The sequence below is a fragment of the Carcharodon carcharias genome, chromosome 40 (genome assembly GCF_017639515.1).
Source record: "Carcharodon carcharias isolate sCarCar2 chromosome 40, sCarCar2.pri, whole genome shotgun sequence".
Lineage (NCBI taxonomy): Eukaryota > Metazoa > Chordata > Chondrichthyes > Lamniformes > Lamnidae > Carcharodon > Carcharodon carcharias.
This window is the reverse complement of record NC_054506.1, coordinates 3,187,343-3,210,628: the sequence shown is the minus strand read 5'-3', so window position 1 is coordinate 3,210,628 and position 23,286 is coordinate 3,187,343.

The window sequence follows — 23,286 nt, the reverse complement described above, 5'->3', positions numbered from 1 at the left end:
AGAGAGGACAGACAGGGGAACAGAGGGATATAGAGAGAGCACAAACCGGGGAGCAGAGGGATATAGAGAGAGGACACATCGGGGAACAGAGGGATATAGAGAGAGGACACACCGGGGAACAGAGGGATATAGAGAGAGGACACACCGGGGAACAGAAGGATATAGAGAGAGGACACACCAGTGAACAGTGGGATATAGAGAGAGGACACACGGGGAACAGAGGGATATAGAGAGAGTACAAACGGGGGAGGAGAGGGATATAGAGAGTGGACACACCGGGGAACAGAGGGATATAGAGAAAGGACACACCGGGGTACAGAGGGATATAGAGAGAGGACACACCGGGGAACAGAGGGATATAGAGAGAGGACACACCGGGGTACAGAGGGATATAGAGAGAGGACACAATGGGGAAAAGAGGGATATAGAGAGAGGACACACCGGGGAACGGAAGGATTTAGAGAAGGACACACCGGGGAACAGAGGGATACAGAGAGAGGACACACTGGGGAACAGAGGGATATAGAGAGAGGACAAACAGGGGAACAGAGGGATATACCAAGAGGACACTCCGGGGAACAGAGGGATATACAAAGAGGACACTCCCGGGAACAGAGGGATATAGAGAGAGAAGACACTTGGGAACAGAGGGATATAGAGAGAGGGCAAACGGAGGAACAGAGGGATATAGAGAGAGGACAAACCGGGGAAGAGAGGGATATAGAGAGAGGACACACCGGGGAACAGAGGTATATAGAGAGAGAGGACACACCGGGGAACAGACGGATATAGAGAGAGGACACACGGGGGAACAGAGGGATATAGAGAGAGGACAGACCGGGGAACAGAGGGATATAGAAAGAGGACACACCAGGGAACAGAGGGATACAGAGAGAGGACACACCGCGGAACAGAGGGATATAGAGAGAGGACACACCGGGGAACAGAGGGATATAGAGAGGACGCACTGGGGAACAGAGGGATATAGAGAGAAGAAACACGGGGGAAGAGAGGGATATATAGACAGGACACATAGGGGAACAGAGGGATATAGAGAGAGGACACACCGGGGAACAGAGGGATATAGAGAGAGGACAAACCGGGGAAAAGAGGGATACAGAGAGAGGACACACCGGGGAAGAGAGGGATAGAGAGAGAGGACACACCGGGGAACAGAGGGAGAGGGAGAGAGGACATACCGGGGAACGGAGGGATATAGAGAGAGGACACACTGGGGAACAGAGGAATATAGAGAGGGGACACACCGGGGAACAGAGGGATATAGAGAGAGGACACACCAGGGAACAGAAGGATACAGAGAGAGGACACACCGCGGAATAGAGGGATATAGAGAGAAGACACACGGGGGAAGAGAGGGATATAGAGAGAGGACACACCGGGGAACAGAGGGATATGGAGAGAGGATCACCGGGAAACAGAGGGATATAGAGAGAGGACACACCGGGGAACAGAGGGATATAGAGAGAGGACACACCGGGGAACAGAGGGATATAGAGAGAGGACAAACCGGGGAACAGAGGGATATAGGGAGAGAACACACCGGGGAACAGATAGATATAGAGAGAGGTCATGCCGGGGAACAGAGGGATATAGAGAGAGGACACACCGGGGAACAGAGGGATATAGAGAGGACACACCGGGGAAAAGAGGGATATAGAGAGAGGACGCACCAGGGAACAGAGGGATATAGGGAGAGGACACACCGGGGAACAGAGGAATATGGAGAGAGGACTCACCAGGGAACAGAGGGATATAGAGAGAGGACACACTGGGGAATAGATGGATATAGAGAGAGGACACACCGGGGAACAGAGGGATATAGAGAGAGGACAAAATGGGGAACAGAGGGAATTAGAGAGAGGACACACCTGGGAACTGAGGGGTATAGAGAGAGGACACACTGTGGAACAGGGGGATACAGAGAGAGGACACACCGGGGAACAGACGGATATAGAGAGAAGAAACACGAGGGAAAAGAGGGATATAGAGAGAGGACAGACAGGGGAAAAGAGGGATATAGAGAGAACACACACCGGGGAACAGAGGGATACAGAGAGAGGACACACAGCAGAACAGAGGGATATAGAGAGAGGACACACCGGGGAACAGAGGGATATAGAGAGAGGACACACTGGGGAACAGAGGGATATAGAGAGAAGACACACGGGGGAAGAGAGGGATATAGAGACAGGACACAAAGGAGAACAGACGGATATAGAGAGAGGACACACCGGGGAACAGAGGGATATAGAGAGAGGACACACTGGGGAACAGAGGGATATAGAGAGAGGACACACTGGGGCACAGAGGTATATAGCGAGAGGGATCAACGGGGAACAGAGGGATATAGAGAGAGGACACACTGGGGAACAGAGGGATATAGAGAGAAGACACACGGGGGAAGAGAGGGATATATAGACAGGACACATAGGGGAACAGAGGGATATGGAGAGAGGACACACCGGGGAACAGAGGGATATAGAGAGATGACAAACCGGGGAACAGAGGGATAGAGAGAGAGGACACACCGGGGAACAGAGGGAGAGGGAGAGAGGACACATCGGGGAACAGAGGGATATAGAGAGAGGACACACTGGGGAACAGAGGGATTTAGAGAGAGGACACTCCGGGGAACAGAGGGATATAGAGAGAGGACACACCAGGGAACAGAGGGATACAGAGAGAGGACACACCGCGGAACAGAGGGATATAGAGAGAGGACAAACCGGGGAACAGAGGGAGAGGGAGAGAGGACATACTGGGGAACAGAGGGATATAGAGAGAAGACACACGGGGGAAGAGAGGGATATAGAGACAGGCACATAGGGGAACAGAGGGATATAGAGAGAGGACACACCGGGGAACAGAGGAATATAGAGAGAGGACACACCGGGGAACAGAGGGATATAGAGAGAGGAATCACCGGGGAACAGAGGGATATAGAGTGAGGACACACAGGGGAACAGAGGGTTATGGAGAGAGGACACACTGGGGAATAGAGGGATATAGAGTGAGGACGCATTGGGGAACAGAGGGATATAGAGAGAGGACACACCTGGGAACAGAGGGATATAGAGAGAGGACAAACCGGGGAACAGAGGGATATACAGAGAGGACACACCGGGGAACAGAGGGATATAGAGAGAAGAAATACGAGGGAAAAGAGAGATATAGAGAGAGGACAGACAGGGGAACAGAGGGATATAGAGAGACGACACACTGGGGAACAGAGGGATATAGACAGAGGACACACTAGGGAACAGAGGGATATAGAGAGATGACACACCGGAAAACAGAGGGAGAGTGAGTGAGGACACACCGGGGAACAGAGGTATATAGAGAGAGGAAACACGGGGGAACAGAGGGATATAGAGAGAGGACACACCGGGGAAAAGAGGGATGTAGAGAGAGGACACACCGGGGAAAAGAGGGAAGTAGAGAGAGGACACACCGGGGAACAGAGGGATACAGAGAGAGGACACACCGCGGAACAGAGGGATATAGAGAGAGGACACACCGGGGAACAGAGGGAGAGGGAGAGAGGACATACTGGGGAACAGAGGGATATAGAGAGAAGACACACGGGGGAAGAGAGGGATATAGAGACAGGCTCATAGGGGAACAGAGGGATATAGAGAGAGGACACACCGGGGAACAGAGGAATATAGAGAGAGGACACACCGGGGAACAGAGGGATATAGAGAGAGGACACACTGGGGAACAGAGGGATATAGAGAGAGTGCACAATGGGGCACAGAGGTATATAGAGAGAGGAATCACCGGGGAACAGAGGGATATAGAGTGAGGACACACAGGGGAACAGAGGGTTATAGAGAGAGGACACACTGGGGAATAGAGGGATATAGAGTGAGGACGCATTGGGGAACAGTGGGATATAGAGAGAGGACACACCGGGGAACAGAGGGATATAGAGAGAGGACAAACCGGGGAACAGAGGGATATACAGAGAGGACACACTGGGGAACAGAGGGATATAGAGAGAAGAAACACGAGGGAAAAGAGAGATATAGAGAGAGGACAGACAGGGGAACAGAGGGATATAGAGAGAGGACACACTGGGGAACAGAGCGATATAGAGAGAGGACACACCAGGGAAAAGAGGGATGTAGAGAGAGGACACACAGGGGAACAGAGGGATATAGAGAGAGGACACAACGGGGAACAGAGGGATATAGAGAGAAGACACACGGGGGAACATAGGGAAATAGAGAGAGGACACACCGGTGAACAGAGGGATATAGAGAGAGGACACAACGGGGAACAGAGGGATATATAGAGAGGACACACTGGAGAACAGAGGGATATAGAGAGAGGACACAGCGGGGAGCAGAGGGATATAGAGAGAGGACGCACCGGGGAACAGAGGGATATAGGGAGAGGACACTTCGGGGATCAGAGGGATATGGAGAGAGGACACAACAGGGAACAGAGGGATATAGAGAGAGGACACACTGGGGAATAGAGGGATATAGAGAGAGGACACACCGGGGAAAAGAGGGATATAGAGAGAGGACAAACTGGGGAACAGAGGGATATAGAGAGATGACACAACGGGGAACAGAGGGATATAGAGAGAGGACACACCAGGGAACAGAAGGATATAGAGAGATGTCACACCGGTGAAAAGAGGGATATAGTGAGAGGACTCAACGGGGAACAGAGGGATATAGGGAGAGGATACACCGGGGAACAGAGGGATATGGAGAGAGGACACACCATGGAATAGAGGGATATAGAGAGTGGACACACCGGGGAACAGAGGGATATGGAGAGAGGACACACCATGGAACAGAGGGATATAGAGAGAGGACACACCGGGGAACAGACGGATATGCAGAGAGGAACACCGGGAAACAGAGGGATATAGAGAGAGGACACACCGGGGTACAGAGGGATATAGAGAGAGGACACACCATGGAACAGAGGGATATAGAGAGAGGACAAACCGGGGAACAGAGGGATATAGAGAGAAGACACACGTGGGAAGAGGGGGATATAGAGACAGGACACATAGGAGAACAGAGGGATATAGAGAGAGGACACACCGGGGAACTGCGTGATCTAGAGAGAGGACACATTGGGGAAAAGAGGGATATGGAGAGAGGGCACACTGGGGCACAGAGGTATATAGAGAGAGGAATCACCGGGGAACAGAGGGATATAGAGTGAGGACACACTGGGGAACAGAGGGTTATAGAGAGAGGACACACTGGGGAATAGAGGGATATAGAGAGAGGACGCAATGGGGAACAGAGGGATATAGAGAGAGCACACACCGGGGAACAGAAGGATATAGAGAGAGGACACACCGGGGAACAGAGGGATATACAGAAAGGACACACCGGGGAACAGAAGGATATAGAGAGAGGACACACTGGAGAACAGAGGGATATAGAGAGAGGAAACACCGCGGAACAGAGGGATATAGAGAGAAGAAACACGAGGGAAGGGAGGGATATAGAGAGAGGACAGACAGGGGAACAGAGGGATATAGAGAGAGCACAAACCGGGGAACAGAGGGATATAGAGAGAGGACACACTGGGGAACAGAGGGATATAGAGAGAGGACACACTGGGGAACAGAGGGATATAGAGAGATGACACACCGGGGAACAGAGGGAGAGGGAGTGAGGACACACCGGGGAACAGAGGGATATAGAGAGTGGACACACCGGGGAAGAGAGGGATATAGAGAGAGGACACACCGGGGAACAGAGGGATTGAGAGAGAGGGCACACCGGGGAACAGAGGGAGAGGGAGAGAGGACACACCAGGGAACAGAGGGATACAGAGAGAGGACACACCGCGGAACAGAGGGATATAGAGAGAGGACACACCGGGGAACAGAGGGATATAGAGAGAGGACACACTGCGGAACAGAGTGATATAGTGAGAAGACACATGGGGGAAGAGAGGAATATATATAGACAGGACACATAGCGGAACAGAGGGATATAGAGAGAGGACACACCGGGGAACAGAGGGATATAGAGAGAGGACAAACAGGGGAACAGAGGGATAGAGAGAGAGGACACACCGGGGAACAGAGGGAGAGGGAGAGAGGACACACCGGGGAACAGATGGATATAGAGAGAGGACACACTGGGGAACAGAGGGATATAGAGAGAGGACACACCGGGGAACAGAGGGATATAGAGAGAGGACACATCAGGGAACAGAGGGATACAGAGAGAGGACACACCGCGGAACAGAGGGATATAGAGAGAGGACACCCCGGGGAACAGAGGGAGAGGGAGAGAGGACACACGGGGGAACAGAGGGATATAGAGAGAAGACACACGGGGGAAGAGAGGGATATAGAGACAGGCACATAGGGGAACAGAGGGATATAGAGAGAGGACACACCGGGGAACAGAGGAATATAGAGAGAGGACACACCGGGGAACAGAGGGATATAGAGAGAGGACACACTGGGGAACAGAGGGATATAGAGAGAGGGCACACTGGGGCACAGAGCTATATAGAGAGAGGAATCACCGGGGAACAGGGGGATATAGAGTGAGGACACAGGGGAATAGCGGGTTATGTAGAGAGGACACACTGGGGAATAGAGGGATATAGAGAAAGGACGCATTGGGGAACAGAGGGATATAGAGAGAGGACACACCGGGGAACAGAGGGATATAGAGAGAGGACACACCGGGGAACTGAGGGATATACAGAGAGGACACACTGGCGAACAGAGGGATATAGAGAGAAGATACACGAGGGAAGAGAGGGATATAGAGAGAGGACAGACAGGGGAACAGAGGGATATAGAGAGAGCACACACCGGGGAGCAGAGGGATATAGAGAGAGGACACACTGGGGAACAGAGGGATATAGAGGGAGGACACACTGGGGAACAGAGGGATATAGAGAGATGACACACCGGGGAACAGAGGGAGAGTGAGTGAGGACACACCGGGGAACAGAACTATATAGAGAGAGGACACACCGCGGAACAGAGGGATATAGAGAGAGGACACACGGGGTAAAGAGGGATGTAGAGAGAGGACACACCGGGGAAAAGAGGGATGTAGAGAGAGGACACACCGGGCAACAGAGGGATATAGAGAGAGGACACAGCGGGGAACAGAGGGATATAGTGAGAGGACACACCGGGGAACAGAGGGATATAGAGAGAGGACACACCGGTGAACAGAGGGATATAGAGAGAGGACAAACCGGGGAACAGAGGGATATTTAGAGAGGACACACTGGAGAACAGAGGGATATAGAGAGAGGACACACCGGGGAGCAGAGGTATATAGAGAGAGGACGCACCGGGGAACAGAGGGATATAGGGAGAGGACACAACGGGGAACAGAGGGATATGGAGAGAGGACACACCAGAGAACAGAGGGATATAGAAAGGGGACACACTGTGGAATAGAGGGTTATAGAGAGAGGACACACCGGAGAACAGGGGGATATAGAGAGAGGACAAACTGGGGAACAGAGGGAGAGGGAGAGAGGACACACCAGAGAACAGAGGGATACAGAGAGAGGACACACCGCGGAACAGAGGGATATAGAGATAGGACACACCGGGGAACAGACGAATATAGAGAGAGGACACACTGGGGAACAGAGGGATATAGAGAGAGGACACACCGGGGAAAAGAGGGATATAGAGAGAGGACACATCAGGGAACAGAGGGATACAGAGAGAGGACACACCGCGGAACAGAGGGATATAGAGAGAGGACACACCGGGGAACAGAGGGAGAGGGAGAGAGGACACACGGGGGAACAGAGGGATATAGAGAGAAGACAGACGGGGGAAGAGAGGGATATAGAGACAGGCACATAGGGGAACAGAGGGATATAGAGAGAGGACACACCGGGGAACAGAGGAATATAGAGAGAGGACACACCGGGGAACAGAGGGATATAGAGAGAGGACACACTGGGGAACAGAGGGATATAGAGAGAGGGCACACTGGGGCACAGAGCTATATAGAGAGAGGAATCACCGGGGAACCGAGGGATATAGAGTGAGGACACAGGGGAATAGCGGGTTATGTAGAGAGGACACACTGGGGAATAGAGGGATATAGAGAAAGGACGCATTGGGGAACAGAGGGATATAGAGAGAGGACACACCGGGGAACAGAGGGATATAGAGAGAGGACACACCGGGGAACAGAGGGATATAGAGAGAGGACACATCAGGGAACAGAGGGATACAGAGAGAGGACACACCGCGGAACAGAGGGATATAGAGAGAGGACACACCGGGGAACAGAGGGAGAGGGAGAGAGGACACACGGGGGAACAGAGGGATATAGAGAGAAGACACACGGGGGAAGAGAGGGATATAGAGACAGGCACATAGGGGAACAGAGGGATATAGAGAGAGGACACACCGGGGAACAGAGGAATATAGAAAGAGGACACACCGGGGAACAGAGGGATATAGAGAGAGGACACACTGGGGAACAGAGGGATATAGAGAGAGGGCACACTCGGGCACAGAGCTATATAGAGAGCGGAATCACCGGGGAACAGAGGGATATAGAGTGAGGACACACAGGGGAATAGCGGGTTATGTAGAGAGGACACACTGGGGAATAGAGGGATATAGAGAAAGGACGCATTGGGGAACAGAGGGATATAGAGAGAGGACACACCGGGGAACAGAGGGATATAGAGAGAGGACACACCGGGGAACTGAGGGATATACAGAGAGGACACACTGGCGAACAGAGGGATATAGAGAGAAGATACACGAGGGAAGAGAGGGATATAGAGAGAGGACAGACAGGGGAACAGAGGGATATAGAGAGAGCACACACCGGGGAGCAGAGGGATATAGAGAGAGGACACACTGGGGAACAGAGGGATATAGAGGGAGGACACTCTGGGGAACAGAGGGATATAGCGAGATGACACACCGGGGAACAGAGGGAGAGTGAGTGAGGACACACCGGGGAACAGAACTATATAGAGAGAGGACACACCGCGGCACAGAGGGATATAGAGAGAGGACACACCAGGGAAAAGAGGGATGTAGAGAGAGGACACACCGGGGAAGATACGGATGTAGAGAGAGGACACACCGGGGAACAGAGGGATATAGAGAGAGGACACAGCGGGGAACAGAGGGATATTGTGAGAGGACACACCGGGGAACAGAGGGATATAGAGAGAGGACACAGCGGGGAACAGAGGGATATAGTGAGAGGACACACCGGGGAACAGAGGGATAGAGAGAGAGGACACACCGGGGAACAGAGGGAGAGGGAGAGAGGACACACCAGGGAACAGAGGGATACAGAGAGAGGACACACCGCGGAACAGAGGGATATAGAGAGAGGACACACCGGGGAACAGAGGGATATAGAGAGAGGACACACTGGGGAACCCAGGGATATAGAGAGAAGACACATGGGGGAAGAGAGGGATATATAGACGGGACACATAGGGGAACAGAGGGATATAGAGAGAGGACACACCGGGGAGCAGAGGGATATAGAGAGAGGACAAACCGGGGAACAGAGGGATAGAGAGAGAGGACACACCGGGGAACAGAGGGAGAGGGAGAGAGGACACACCGGGGAACAGACGGATATAGAGAGAGGACACACTGGGGAACAGAGGGATATAGAGAGAGGACACACCGGGGAACAGAGGGATATAGAGAGAGGACACATCAGGGAACAGAGGGATACAGAGAGAGGACACACCGCGGAACAGAGGGATATAGAGAGAGGACACACCGGGGAACAGAGGGAGAGGGAGAGAGGACACAATGGGGAACAGAGGGATATAGAGAGAAGACACACGGGGGAAGAGAGGGATATAGAGACAGGCACATAGGGGAACAGAGGGATATAGAGAGAGGACACACCGGGGAACAGAGGAATATAGAGAGAGGACACACCGGGGAACAGAGGGATATAGAGAGAGGACACACTGGGGAACAGAGGGATATAGAAAGAGGGCACACTGGGGCACAGAGGTATATAGATAGAGGAATCAACCGGGAACAGAGGGATATAGAGTGAGGACACACAGGGGAACAGCGGGTTATAGAGAGAGGACACACTGGGGAATATAGGGATATAGAGTGAGGACGCATTAGGGAACAGAGGGATATAGAGAGAGGACACACCGGGGAACAGAGGGATATAGAGAGAGGACACACCGGGGAACAGAGGGATATCCAGAGAGGACACACTGGCGAACAGAGGGATATAGAGAGAAGAAACACGAGGGAAGAGAGGGATATAGAGAGATGACAGACAGGGGAACAGAGGGATATAGAGAGAGCACACACCGGGGAGCAGAGGGATATACAGAGAGGACACACTGGGGAACAGAGGGATATAGAGAGAGGACACACTGGGGAACAGAGGGATATAGAGAGATGACAAACCGGGGAACAGAGGGAGAGTGAGTGAGGACACACCGGGGAACAGAGGGATATAGAGAGAGGACACACCGGGGAACTGAGGGATATACAGAGAGGACACACTGGCGAACAGAGGGATATAGAGAGAAGATACACGAGGGAAGAGAGGGATATAGAGAGAGGACAGACAGGGGAACAGAGGGATATAGAGAGAGCACACACCGGGGAGCAGAGGGATATAGAGAGAGGACACACTGGGGAACAGAGGGATATAGAGGGAGGACACACTGGGGAACAGAGGGATATAGCGAGATGACACACCGGGGAACAGAGGGAGAGTGAGTGAGGACACACCGGGGAACAGAACTATATAGAGAGAGGACACACCGCGGAACAGAGGGATATAGAGAGAGGACACACCGGGGAAAAGAGGGATGTAGAGAGAGGACACACCGGGGAAGATACGGATGTAGAGAGAGGACACACCGGGGAACAGAGGGATATAGAGAGAGGACACAGCGGGGAACAGAGGGATATAGTGAGAGGACACACCGGGGAACAGAGGGATATAGAGAGAGGACACAGCGGGGAACAGAGGGATATAGTGAGAGGACACACCGGGGAACAGAGGGATAGAGAGAGAGGACACACCGGGGAACAGAGGGAGAGGGAGAGAGGACACACCAGGGAACAGAGGGTTTACAGAGAGAGGACACACCGCGGAACAGAGGGATATAGAGAGAGGACACACCGGGGAACAGAGGGATATAGAGAGAGGACACACTGGGGAACCCAGGGATATAGAGAGAAGACACATGGGGGAAGAGAGGGATATATAGACGGGACACATAGGGGAACAGAGGGATATAGAGAGAGGACACACCGGGGAGCAGAGGGATATAGAGAGAGGACAAACCGGGGAACAGAGGGATAGAGAGAGAGGACACACTGGGGAACAGAGGGATATAGAGAGAGGACACACCGGGGAACAGAGGGATATAGAGAGAGGACACATCAGGGAACAGAGGGATACAGAGAGAGGACACACCGCGGAACAGAGGGATATAGAGAGAGGACACACCGGGGAACAGAGGGAGAGGGAGAGAGGACACAATGGGGAACAGAGGGATATAGAGAGAAGACACACGGGGGAAGAGAGGGATATAGAGACAGGCACATAGGGGAACAGAGGGATATAGAGAGAGGACACACCGGGGAACAGAGGAATATAGAGAGAGGACACACCGGGGAACAGAGGGGTTTAGAGAGAGGACACACTGGGGAACAGAGGGATATAGAGAGAGGGCACAAAGGGGCACAGAGGTATATAGATAGAGGAATCACCGGGGAACAGAGGGATATAGAGTGAGGACACACAGGGGAACAGCGGGTTATAGAGAGAGGACACACTGGGGAATATAGGGATATAGAGTGAGGACGCATTAGGGAACAGAGGGATATAGAGAGAGGACACACCGGGGAACAGAGGGATATAGAGAGAGGACACACCGGGGAACAGAGGGATATCCAGAGAGGACACACTGGCGAACAGAGGGATATAGAGAGAAGAAACACGAGGGAAGAGAGGGATATAGAGAGAGGACAGACAGGGGAACAGAGGGATATAGAGAGAGCACACACCGGGGAGCAGAGGGATATACAGAGAGGACACACTGGGGAACAGAGGGATATAGAGAGAGGACACACTGGGGAACAGAGGGATATAGAGAGATGACACACCGGGGAACAGAGGGAGAGTGAGTGAGGACACACCGGGGAACAGAGGTATATAGAGAGAGGACACACCGGGGAACTGAGGGATATAGAGAGAGGACACACCGGGGAAAAGAGGGATGTAGAGAGAGGACACACCGGGGAAAAGAGGGATGTAGAGAGAGGACACACCGGGGAACAGAGGGATATAGAGAGAGGACACAGCGGGGAACAGAGGGATATAGAGAGAGGACACACCGGGGAACAGAGGGATATTGAGAGAGGACACACCGGTGAACAGAGGGATATAGAGAGAGGACACACCGGGGAACAGATGGATATATAGAGAGGACACACTGGAGAACAGAGGGATATAGAGAGAGGACACACCGGGGAGAAGAGGGATATAGAGTTAGGACGCACCGGCGAACAGAGGGATATAGGGAGAGGACACACCGGGGATCAGAGGGATATGGAGAGAGGACACACCAGGGAACAGAGGGATATAGAGAGAGGACACACCGCGGAACAGAGGGATATAGAGAGAGGACACACCGGGGAACAGAGGGATATAGAGAGAGGAGACACTGGGGAACCCAGGGATATAGAGAGAAGACACATGGGGGAAGAGAGGGATATATAGACGGGACACATAGGGGAACAGAGGGATATAGAGAGAGGACACACCGGGGAGCAGAGGGATATAGAGAGAGGACAAACCGGGGAACAGAGGGATAGAGAGAGAGGACACACCGGGGAACAGAGGGAGAGGGAGAGAGGACACACCGGGGAACAGACGGATATAGAGAGAGGACACACTGGGGAACAGAGGGATATAGAGAGAGGACACACCGGGGAACAGAGGGATATAGAGAGAGGACACATCAGGGGTCAGAGGGAAACAGAGAGAGGACACACCGCGGAACAGAGGGATATAGAGAGAGGACACACCGGGGAACAGAGGGAGAGGGAGAGAGGACACAATGGGGAACAGAGGGATATAGAGAGAAGACACACGGGGAAAGAGAGGGATATAGAGACAGGCACATAGGGGAACAGAGGGATATAGAGAGAGGACACACCGGGGAACAGAGGAATATAGAGAGAGGACACACCGGGGAACAGAGGGGTTTAGAGAGAGGACACACTGGGGAACAGAGGGATATAGAGAGAGGGCACACTGGGGCACAGAGGTATATAGATAGAGGAATCACCGGGGAACAGAGGGATATAGAGAGAGGACACACCGGGGAACAGAGGGATATATAGAGAGGACACACCACGGAAGAGAGGGATATAGAGAGAGGACCCACCGGGGAACAGAGGGATATATAGAGAGGACACACTGGAGAACAGAGGTATATAGAGAGATGACACACCGGTGAAAAGAGGGACATAGAGAGAGGACTCAACAGGGAACTGAGGGATATAGGGAGAGGACACACCGGGGAACAGAGGGATATGGAGAGAGGACACATCATGGAATAGAGGGATATAGAGAGAGGACACACCGGGGAACAGAGGGATATGGAGAGAGGACACACCATGGAACAGAGGGATATAGAGAGAGGACACACCGGGGAACAGATGGATATGCAGAGAGGAACACCGGGAAACAGAGGGATATAGAGAGAGGACACACCGGGGTACAGTGGGATATAGAGAGAGGAGACACCATGGAACAGATGGATATAGAGAGAGGACAAACCGGGGAACAGAGGGATATAGAGAGAGGACACACTGGGGAACAGAGGGATAGAGAGAGAAGACACACGTGGGAAGAGAGGGAAATAGAGACAGGACACATAGGAGAACAGATGGATATAGAGAGAGGACACACCGGGGAACAGCGGGATATAGAGAGAGGACACATTGGGGAACAGAGGGATATAGAGAGAGGGCACACTGGGGCACAGAGGTATATAGAGAGAGGAATCACCGGGGAACAGAGGAATATAGAGTGAGGACACACTGGGGAACAGAGGGTTATAGAGAGAGGACACACCGGGGAGCAGAGGGATATAGAGAGAGGACAAACCGGGGAACAGAGGGATAGAGAGAGAGGACACACCGGGGAACAGAGGGAGAGGGAGAGAGGACACACCGGGGAACAGACGAATATAGAGAGAGGACACACTGGGGAACAGAGGGATATAGAGAGAGGACACACCGGGGAACAGAGGGATATAGAGAGAGGACACATCAGGGAACAGAAGGATACAGAGAGAGGACACACCGCGGAACAGAGGGATATAGAGAGAGGACACACCGGGGAACAGAGGGAGAGGGAGAGAGGACACAATGGGGAACAGAGGAATATAGAGAGAGGACACACCGGGGAACAGAGGGATATAGAGAGAGGACACACTGGGGAGCAGAGGGATATAGAGAGAGGGCACACTGGGGCACAGAGGTATATAGATAGAGGAATCACTGGGGAACAGAGGGATATAGAGTGAGGACACACAGGGGAAAGCGGGTTATAGAGAGAGGACACACTGGGGAATATAGGGATATAGAGTGAGGACGCATTGGGGAACAGAGGGATATAGAGAGAGGACACACCGGGGAACAGAGGGATATAGAGAGAGGACACACCGGGGAACAGAGGGATATACAGAGAGGACACACTGGCGAACAGAGGGATATAGAGAGAAGAAACACGAGGGAAGAGAGGGATATAGAGAGAGGACAGACAGGGGAACAGAGGGATATAGAGAGAACACACACCGGGGAGCAGAGGGATATAGAGAGAGGACACACTGGGGAACAGAGGGATATAGAGAGAGGACACACTGGGGAACAGAGGGATATAGAGAGATGACACACCGGGGAACAGAGGGAGAGTGAGTGAGGACACACCGGGGAACAGAGGTATATAGAGAGAGGACACACCGGGGAAAAGAGGGATATAGAGAGAGGACACACCGGGGAAAAGAGGGATGTAGAGAGAGGACACACGGGGGAAAAGAGGGATGTAGAGAGAGGACACACCGGGGAACAGAGGGATATAGAGAGAGGACACAGCGGGGAACAGAGGGATATAGAGAGAAGACACACCGGGGAACAGAGGGATATTGAGAGAGGACACACCGGTGAACAGAGGGATATAGAGAGAGGACACACCGGGGAACAGAGGGATATATAGAGAGGACACACTGGAGAACAGAGGGATATAGAGAGAGGACACACCGGGGAGCAGAGGGATATAGAGTTAGGACGCACCGGGGAACAGAGGGATATAGAGAGAGGACACACCGGGGATCAGAGGGATATTGAGAGAGGACACACCAGGGAACAGAGGGATATAGAGAGAGGACACACTGGGGAATAGAGGGATATAGAGAGAGGACACTCCGGGGAACAGAGGGATATAGAGAGAGGACAAACTGGGGAACAGAGGGTTATAGAGAGAGGACACATCGGTGAACAGAGGGATATAGAGAGAGGACACACCAGGGAACAGAGGGATATAGAGAGAGGACACACCGGGGAACAGAGGGATAAGGAGAGAGGACACACCGGGGAACAGAGGGATATAGAGAGTGGTCACACTGGGGAACAGAGGGATATAGAGAGAGGGCACACTGGGGCACAGAGGTATATAGATAGAGGAATCAACGGGGAACAGAGGGATATAGAGTGAGGACACACAGGGGAACAGCGGGTTATAGAGAGAGGACACACTGGGGAATATAGGGATATAGAGTGAGGACGCATTAGGGAACAAAGGGATATAGAGAGAGGACAAACCGGGGAACAGAGGGATATAGAGAGAGGACACACCGGGGAACAGAGGGATATACAGAGAGGACACTCTGGCGAGCAGAGGGATATAGAGAGAAGAAACACGAGGGAAGAGAGGGATATAGAGAGAGGACAGACAGGGGAACAGAGGGATATAGAGAGAGCACACATCGGGCAGCAGAGGGATATAGAGAGAGGACACACTGGGGAACAGAGGGATATAGAGAGAGGACACACTGGGGAACAGAGGGATATAGAGAGATGACACACCGGGGAACAGAGGGAGAGTGAGTGAGGACACACCGGGGAACAGAGGTATATAGAGAGAGGACACACAGCTGAACAGAGGGATATAGAGAGAGGACACACCGGGGAAAAGAGGGATGTAGAGAGAGGACACACGGGGGAAAAGAGGGATGTAGAGAGAGGACACACCGGGGAACAGAGGGATATAGAGAGAGGACACAGCGGGGAACAGAGGGATATAGAGAGAGGACACACCGGGGAACAGAGGGATAAGGAGAGAGGACACTCCGGTGAACAGAGGGAAAAAGAGAGAGGACACACCGGGGAACAGAGGGATATATAGAGAGGACACACTGGAGAACAGAGGGATATAGAGAGAGGACACACCGGGGAGCAGAGGGATATAGAGTTAGGACGCACCGGGGAACAGAGGGATATAGGGAGAGGACACACCGGGGATCAGAGGGATATGGAGAGAGGACACACCAGGGAACAGAGGGATATAGAGAGAGGACACACTGGGGAATAGAGGGATATAGAGAGAGGACACACCGGGGAACAGAGGGATATAGAGAGAGGACAAACTGGGGAACAGAGGGTTATAGAGAGAGGACACACCGGGGAACAGAGGGATATAGAGAGAGGACACACCAGGGAACAGAGGGATATAGAGAGAGGACACACCGGGGAACAGAGGGATATATAGAGAGGACACACCACGGAAGAGAGGGATATAGAGAGAGGACCCACCGGGGAACAGAGGGATATATAGAGAGGACACACTGGAGAACAGAGGTATATAGAGAGATGACACACCGGTGAAAAGAGGGACATAGAGAGAGGACTCAACGGGGAACAGAGGGATATAGGGAGAGGACACACCGGGGAACAGAGGGATATGGAGAGAGGACACACCATGGAATAGAGGGATATAGAGAGAGGACACACCGGGGAACAGAGGGATATGGAGAGAGGACACACCATGGAACAGAGTGATATAGAGAGAGGACACACCGGGGCACAGTGGGATATAGAGAGAGGAGACACCATGGAACAGATGGATATAGAGAGAGGACAAACCGGGGAACAGAGGGATATAGAGAGAGGACACACTGGGGAACAGAGGGATAGAGAGAGAAGACACACGTGGGAAGAGAGGGAAATAGAGACAGGACACATAGGAGAACAGATGGATATAGAGAGAGGACACACCGGGGAACAGCGGGATATAGAGAGAGGACACATTGGGGAAAAGAGGGATATAGAGAGAGGGCACACTGGGGCACAGAGGTATATAGAGAGAGGAATCACCGGGGAACAGAGGGATATAGAGTGAGGACACACTGGGGAACAGAGGGTTATAGAGAGAGGACGCAATGTGGAACAGAGGGATATAGAGAGAGGACACACCGGGGAACAGAGGGATATAGAGAGAGGACACACCGGGGAACAGAGGGAGAGGGAGAGAGGACACACCGGGGAACAGACGAATATAGAGAGAGGACACACTGGGGAACAGAGGGATATAGAGAGAGGACACACCGGGGAACAGAGGGATATAGAGAGAGGACACATCAGGGAACAGAAGGATACAGAGAGAGGACACACCGCGGAACAGAGGGATATAGAGAGAGGACACACCGGGGAACAGAGGGAGAGGGAGAGAGGACACAATGGGGAACAGAGGAATATAGAGAGAGGACACACCGGGGAACAGAGGGATATAGAGAGAGGACACACTGGGGAGCAGAGGGATATAGAGAGGGGGCACACTGGGGCACAGAGGTATATAGATAGAGGAATCACTGGGGAACAGAGGGATATAGAGTGAGGACACACAGGGGAAAGCGGGTTATAGAGAGAGGACACACTGGGGAATATAGGGATATAGAGTGAGGACGCATTGGGGAACAGAGGGATATAGAGAGAGGACACACCGGGGAACAGAGGGATATAGAGAGAGGACACACCGGGGAACAGAGGGATATACAGAGAGGACACACTGGCGAAAAGAGGGATATAGAGAGAAAAAACACGAGGGAAGAGAGGGATATAGAGAGAGGACAGACAGGGGAACAGAGGGATATAGAGAGAGCACACACCGGGGAGCAGAGGGATATAGAGAGAGGACACACTGGGGAACAGAGGGATATAGAGAGAGGACACACCGGGGAACAGAGGGATATAGAGAGATGACACACCGGGGAACAGAGGGAGAGTGAGTGAGGACACACCGGGGAACAGAGGTATATAGAGAGAGGACACACCGGGGAAAAGAGGGATATAGAGAGAGGACACACCGGGGAAAAGAGGGATGTAGAGAGAGGACACACGGGGGAAAAGAGGGATGTAGAGAGAGGACACACCGGGGAACAGAGGGATATAGAGAGAGGACACAGCGGGGAACAGAGGGATAGAGAGAGAAGACACACCGGGGAACAGAGGGATATTGAGAGAGGACACACCGGTGAACAGAGGGATATAGAGAGAGGACACACCGGGGAACAGAGGGATATATAGAGAGGACACACTGGAGAACAGAGGGATATAGAGAGAGGACACACCGGGGAGCAGAGGGATATAGAGTTAGGACGCACCGGGGAACAGAGGGATATAGGGAGAGGACACACCGGGGATCAGAGGGATATGGAGAGAGGACACACCAGGGAACAGAGGGATATAGAGAGAGGACACACTGGGGAATAGAGGGATATAGAGAGAGGACACTCCGGGGAACAGAGGGATATAGAGAGAGGACACACTGGGGAACAGAGGGTTATAGAGAGAGGACACACCGGGGAACAGAGGGATATAGAGAGAGGACACACCAGGGAACAGAGGGATATAGAGAGAGGACACACCGGGGAACAGAGGAATATAGAGAGAGGACACACCGGGGAACAGAGGGATATAGAGGGAGGACACACTGGGGAACAGAGGGATATAGAGAGAGGGCACACTGGGGCACAGAGGTATATAGATAGAGGAATCAACGGGGAACAGAGGGATATAGAGTGAGGACACACAGGGGAACAGCGGGTTATAGAGAGAGGACACACTGGGGAATATAGGGATATAGAGTGAGGACGCATTAGGGAACAAAGGGATATAGAGAGAGGACAAACCGGGGAACAGAGGGATATAGAGAGAGGACACATCGGGGAACAGAGGGATATACAGAGAGGACACTCTGGCGAACAGAGGGATATAGAGAGAAGAAACACGAGGGAAGAGAGGGATATAGAGAGAGGACAGACAGGGGAACAGAGGGATATAGAGAGAGCACACATCGGGGAGCAGAGGGATATAGAGAGAGGACACACTGGGGAACAGAGGGATATAGAGAGAGGACACACTGGGGAACAGAGGGATATAGAGAGAGGACACACTGGGGAACAGAGGGATATAGAGAGAGGACACAATGGGGAACAGATGGATATAGAGAGATGACACACCGGGGAACAGAGGGAGAGTGAGTGAGGACACACCGGGGAACAGAGGGATATAGAGAGAGGACACACCGGGGAAAAGAGGGATGTAGAGAGAGGACACACCGGGGAAAAGAGGGATGTAGAGAGAGGACACACCGGGGAACAGAGGGATATAGAGAGAGGACACAGCGGGGAACAGAGGGATATAGAGAGAGGACACACCGGGGAACAGAGGGATATTGAGAGAGGACACACCAGTGAACAGAGGGATATAGAGAGAGGACACACCGGGGAACAGAGGGATATATAGAGAGGACACACTGGAGAACAGAGGGATATAGAGAGAGGACACACCGGGGAGCAGAGGGATATAGAGTTAGGACGCACCGGGGAACAGAGGGATATAGGGAGAGGACACACCGGGGATCAGAGGGATATGGAGAGAGGACACACCAGGGAACAGAGGGATATAGAGAGAGGACACACTGGGGAATAGAGGGATATAGAGAGAGGACACACCGGGGAACAGAGGGATATAGAGAGAGGACAAACTGGGGAACAGAGGGTTATAGAGAGAGGACACACCGGGGAACAGAGGGATATAGAGAGAGGACACACCAGGGAACAGAGGGATATAGAGAGAGGACACACCGGGGAACAGAGGGATATATAGAGAGGACACACCACGGAAGAGAGGGATATAGAGAGAGGACCCACCGGGGAACAGAGGGATATATAGAGAGGACACACTGGAGAACAGAGGTATATAGAGAGATGACACACCGGTGAAAAGAGGGACATAGAGAGAGGACTCAACGGGGAACAGAGGGATATAGGGAGAGGACACACCGGGGAACAGAGGGATATGGAGAGAGGACACACCATGGAATAGAGGGATATAGAGAGAGGACACACCGGGGAACAGAGGGATATGGAGAGAGGACACACCATGGAACAGAGGGATATAGAGAGAGGACACACCGGGGAACAGATGGATATGCAGAGAGGAACACCGGGAAACAGAGGGATATAGAGAGAGGACACACCGGGGTACAGTGGGATATAGAGAGAGGAGACACCATGGAACAGATGGATATAGAGAGAGGACAAACCGGGGAACAGAGGGATATAGAGAGAGGACACACTGGGGAACAGAGGGATAGAGAGAGAAGACACACGTGGGAAGAGAGGGAAATAGAGACAGGACACATAGGAGAACAGATGGATATAGAGAGAGGACACACCGGGGAACAGCGGGATATAGAGAGAGGACACATTGGGGAACAGAGGGATATAGAGAGAGGGCACACTGGGGCACAGAGGTATATAGATAGAGGAATCACTGGGGAACAGAGGGATATAGAGTGAGGACACACAGGGGAAAGCGGGTTATAGAGAGAGGACACACTGGGGAATATAGGGATATAGAGTGAGGACGCATTGGGGAACAGAGGGATATAGAGAGAGGACACACCGGGGAACAGAGGGATATAGAGAGAGGACACACCGCGGAACAGAGGGATATACAGAGAGGACACACTGGCGAACAGAGGGATATAGAGAGAAGAAACACGAGGGAAGAGAGGGATATAGAGAGAGGACAGACAGGGGAACAGAGGGATATAGAGAGAGCACACACCGGGGAGCAGAGGGATATAGAGAGAGGACACACTGGGGAACAGAGGGATATAGAGAGAGGACACACTGGGGAACAGAGGGATATAGAGAGATGACACACCGGGGAACAGAGGGAGAGTGAGTGAGGACACACCGGGGAACAGAGGTATATAGAGAGAGGACACACCGGGGAAAAGAGGGATATAGAGAGAGGACACATCGGGGAACAGAGGGATATACAGAGAGGACACTCTGGCGAACAGAGGGATATAGAGAGAAGAAACACGAGGGAAGAGAGGGATATAGAGAGAGGACAGACAGGGGAACAGAGGGATATAGAGAGAGCACACATCGGGGAGCAGAGGGATATAGAGAGAGGACACACTGGGGAACAGAGGGATATAGAGAGAGGACACACTGGGGAACAGAGGGATATAGAGAGAGGACACACTGGGGAACAGAGGGATATAGAGAGAGGACACACTGGGGAACAGAGGGATATAGAGAGATGACACACCGGGGAACAGAGGGAGAGTGAGTGAGGACACACCGGGGAACAGAGGGATATAGAGAGAGGACACACCGGGGAACAGAGGGATTTAGAGAGAGGACACACCGGGGAAAAGAGGGATGTAGAGAGAGGACACACCGGGGAACAGAGGGATATAGAGAGAGGACACAGCGGGGAACAGAGGGATATAGAGAGAGGACACACCGGGGAACAGAGGGATATTGAGAGAGGACACACCAGTGAACAGAGGGATATAGAGAGAGGACACACCGGGGAACAGAGGGATATATAGAGAGGACACACTGGAGAACAGAGGGATATAGAGAGAGGACACACCGGGGAGCAGAGGGAGATAGAGATAGGACGCACCGGGGAACAGAGGGATATAGGGAGAGGACACACCGGGGATCAGAGGGATATGGAGAGAGGACACACCAGGGAACAGAGGGATATAGAGAGAGGACACACTGGGGAATAGAGGGATATAGAGAGAGGACACACCGGGGAACAGAGGGATATAGAGAGAGGACAAACTGGGGAACAGAGGGATATAGAGAGAGGACACACCGGGGAACAGAGGGATATAGAGAGAGGACACACCAGGGAACAGAGGGATATAGAGAGAGGACACACCGGGGAACAGAGGGATATATAGAGAGGACACACCACGGAAGAGAGGGATATAGAGAGAGGACCCACCGGGGAACAGAGGGATATATAGAGAGGACACACTGGAGAACAGAGGTATATAGAGAGATGACACACCGGTGAAAAGAGGGATATAGAGAGAGGACTCAACGGGGAACAGAGGGATATAGGGAGAGGACACACCGGGGAACAGAGGGATATGGAGAGAGGACACACCATGGAATAGAGGGATATAGAGAGAGGACACACCGGGGAACAGAGGGATATGGAGAGAGGACACACCATGGAACAGAGGGATATAGAGAGAGGACACACCGGGGAACAGATGGATATGCAGAGAGGAACACCGGGAAACAGAGGGATATAGAGAGAGGACACACCGGGGTACAGTGGGATATAGAGAGAGGAGACACCATGGAACAGATGGATATAGAGAGAGGACAAACCGGGGAACAGAGGGATATAGAGAGAGGACACACTGGGGAACAGAGGGATAGAGAGAGAAGACACACGTGGGAAGAGAGGGAAATAGAGACAGGACACATAGGAGAACAGATGGATATAGAGAGAGGACACACCGGGGAACAGCGGGATATAGAGAGAGGACACATTGGGGAACAGAGGGATATAGAGAGAGGGCACACTGGGGCACAGAGGTATATAGATAGAGGAATCACTGGGGAACAGAGGGATATAGAGTGAGGACACACAGGGGAAAGCGGGTTATAGAGAGAGGACACACTGGGGAATATAGGGATATAGAGTGAGGACGCATTGGGGAACAGAGGGATATAGAGAGAGGACACACCGGGGAACAGAGGGATATAGAGAGAGGACACACCGCGGAACAGAGGGATATACAGAGAGGACACACTGGCGAACAGAGGGATATAGAGAGAAGAAACACGAGGGAAGAGAGGGATATAGAGAGAGGACAGACAGGGGAACAGAGGGATATAGAGAGAGCACAC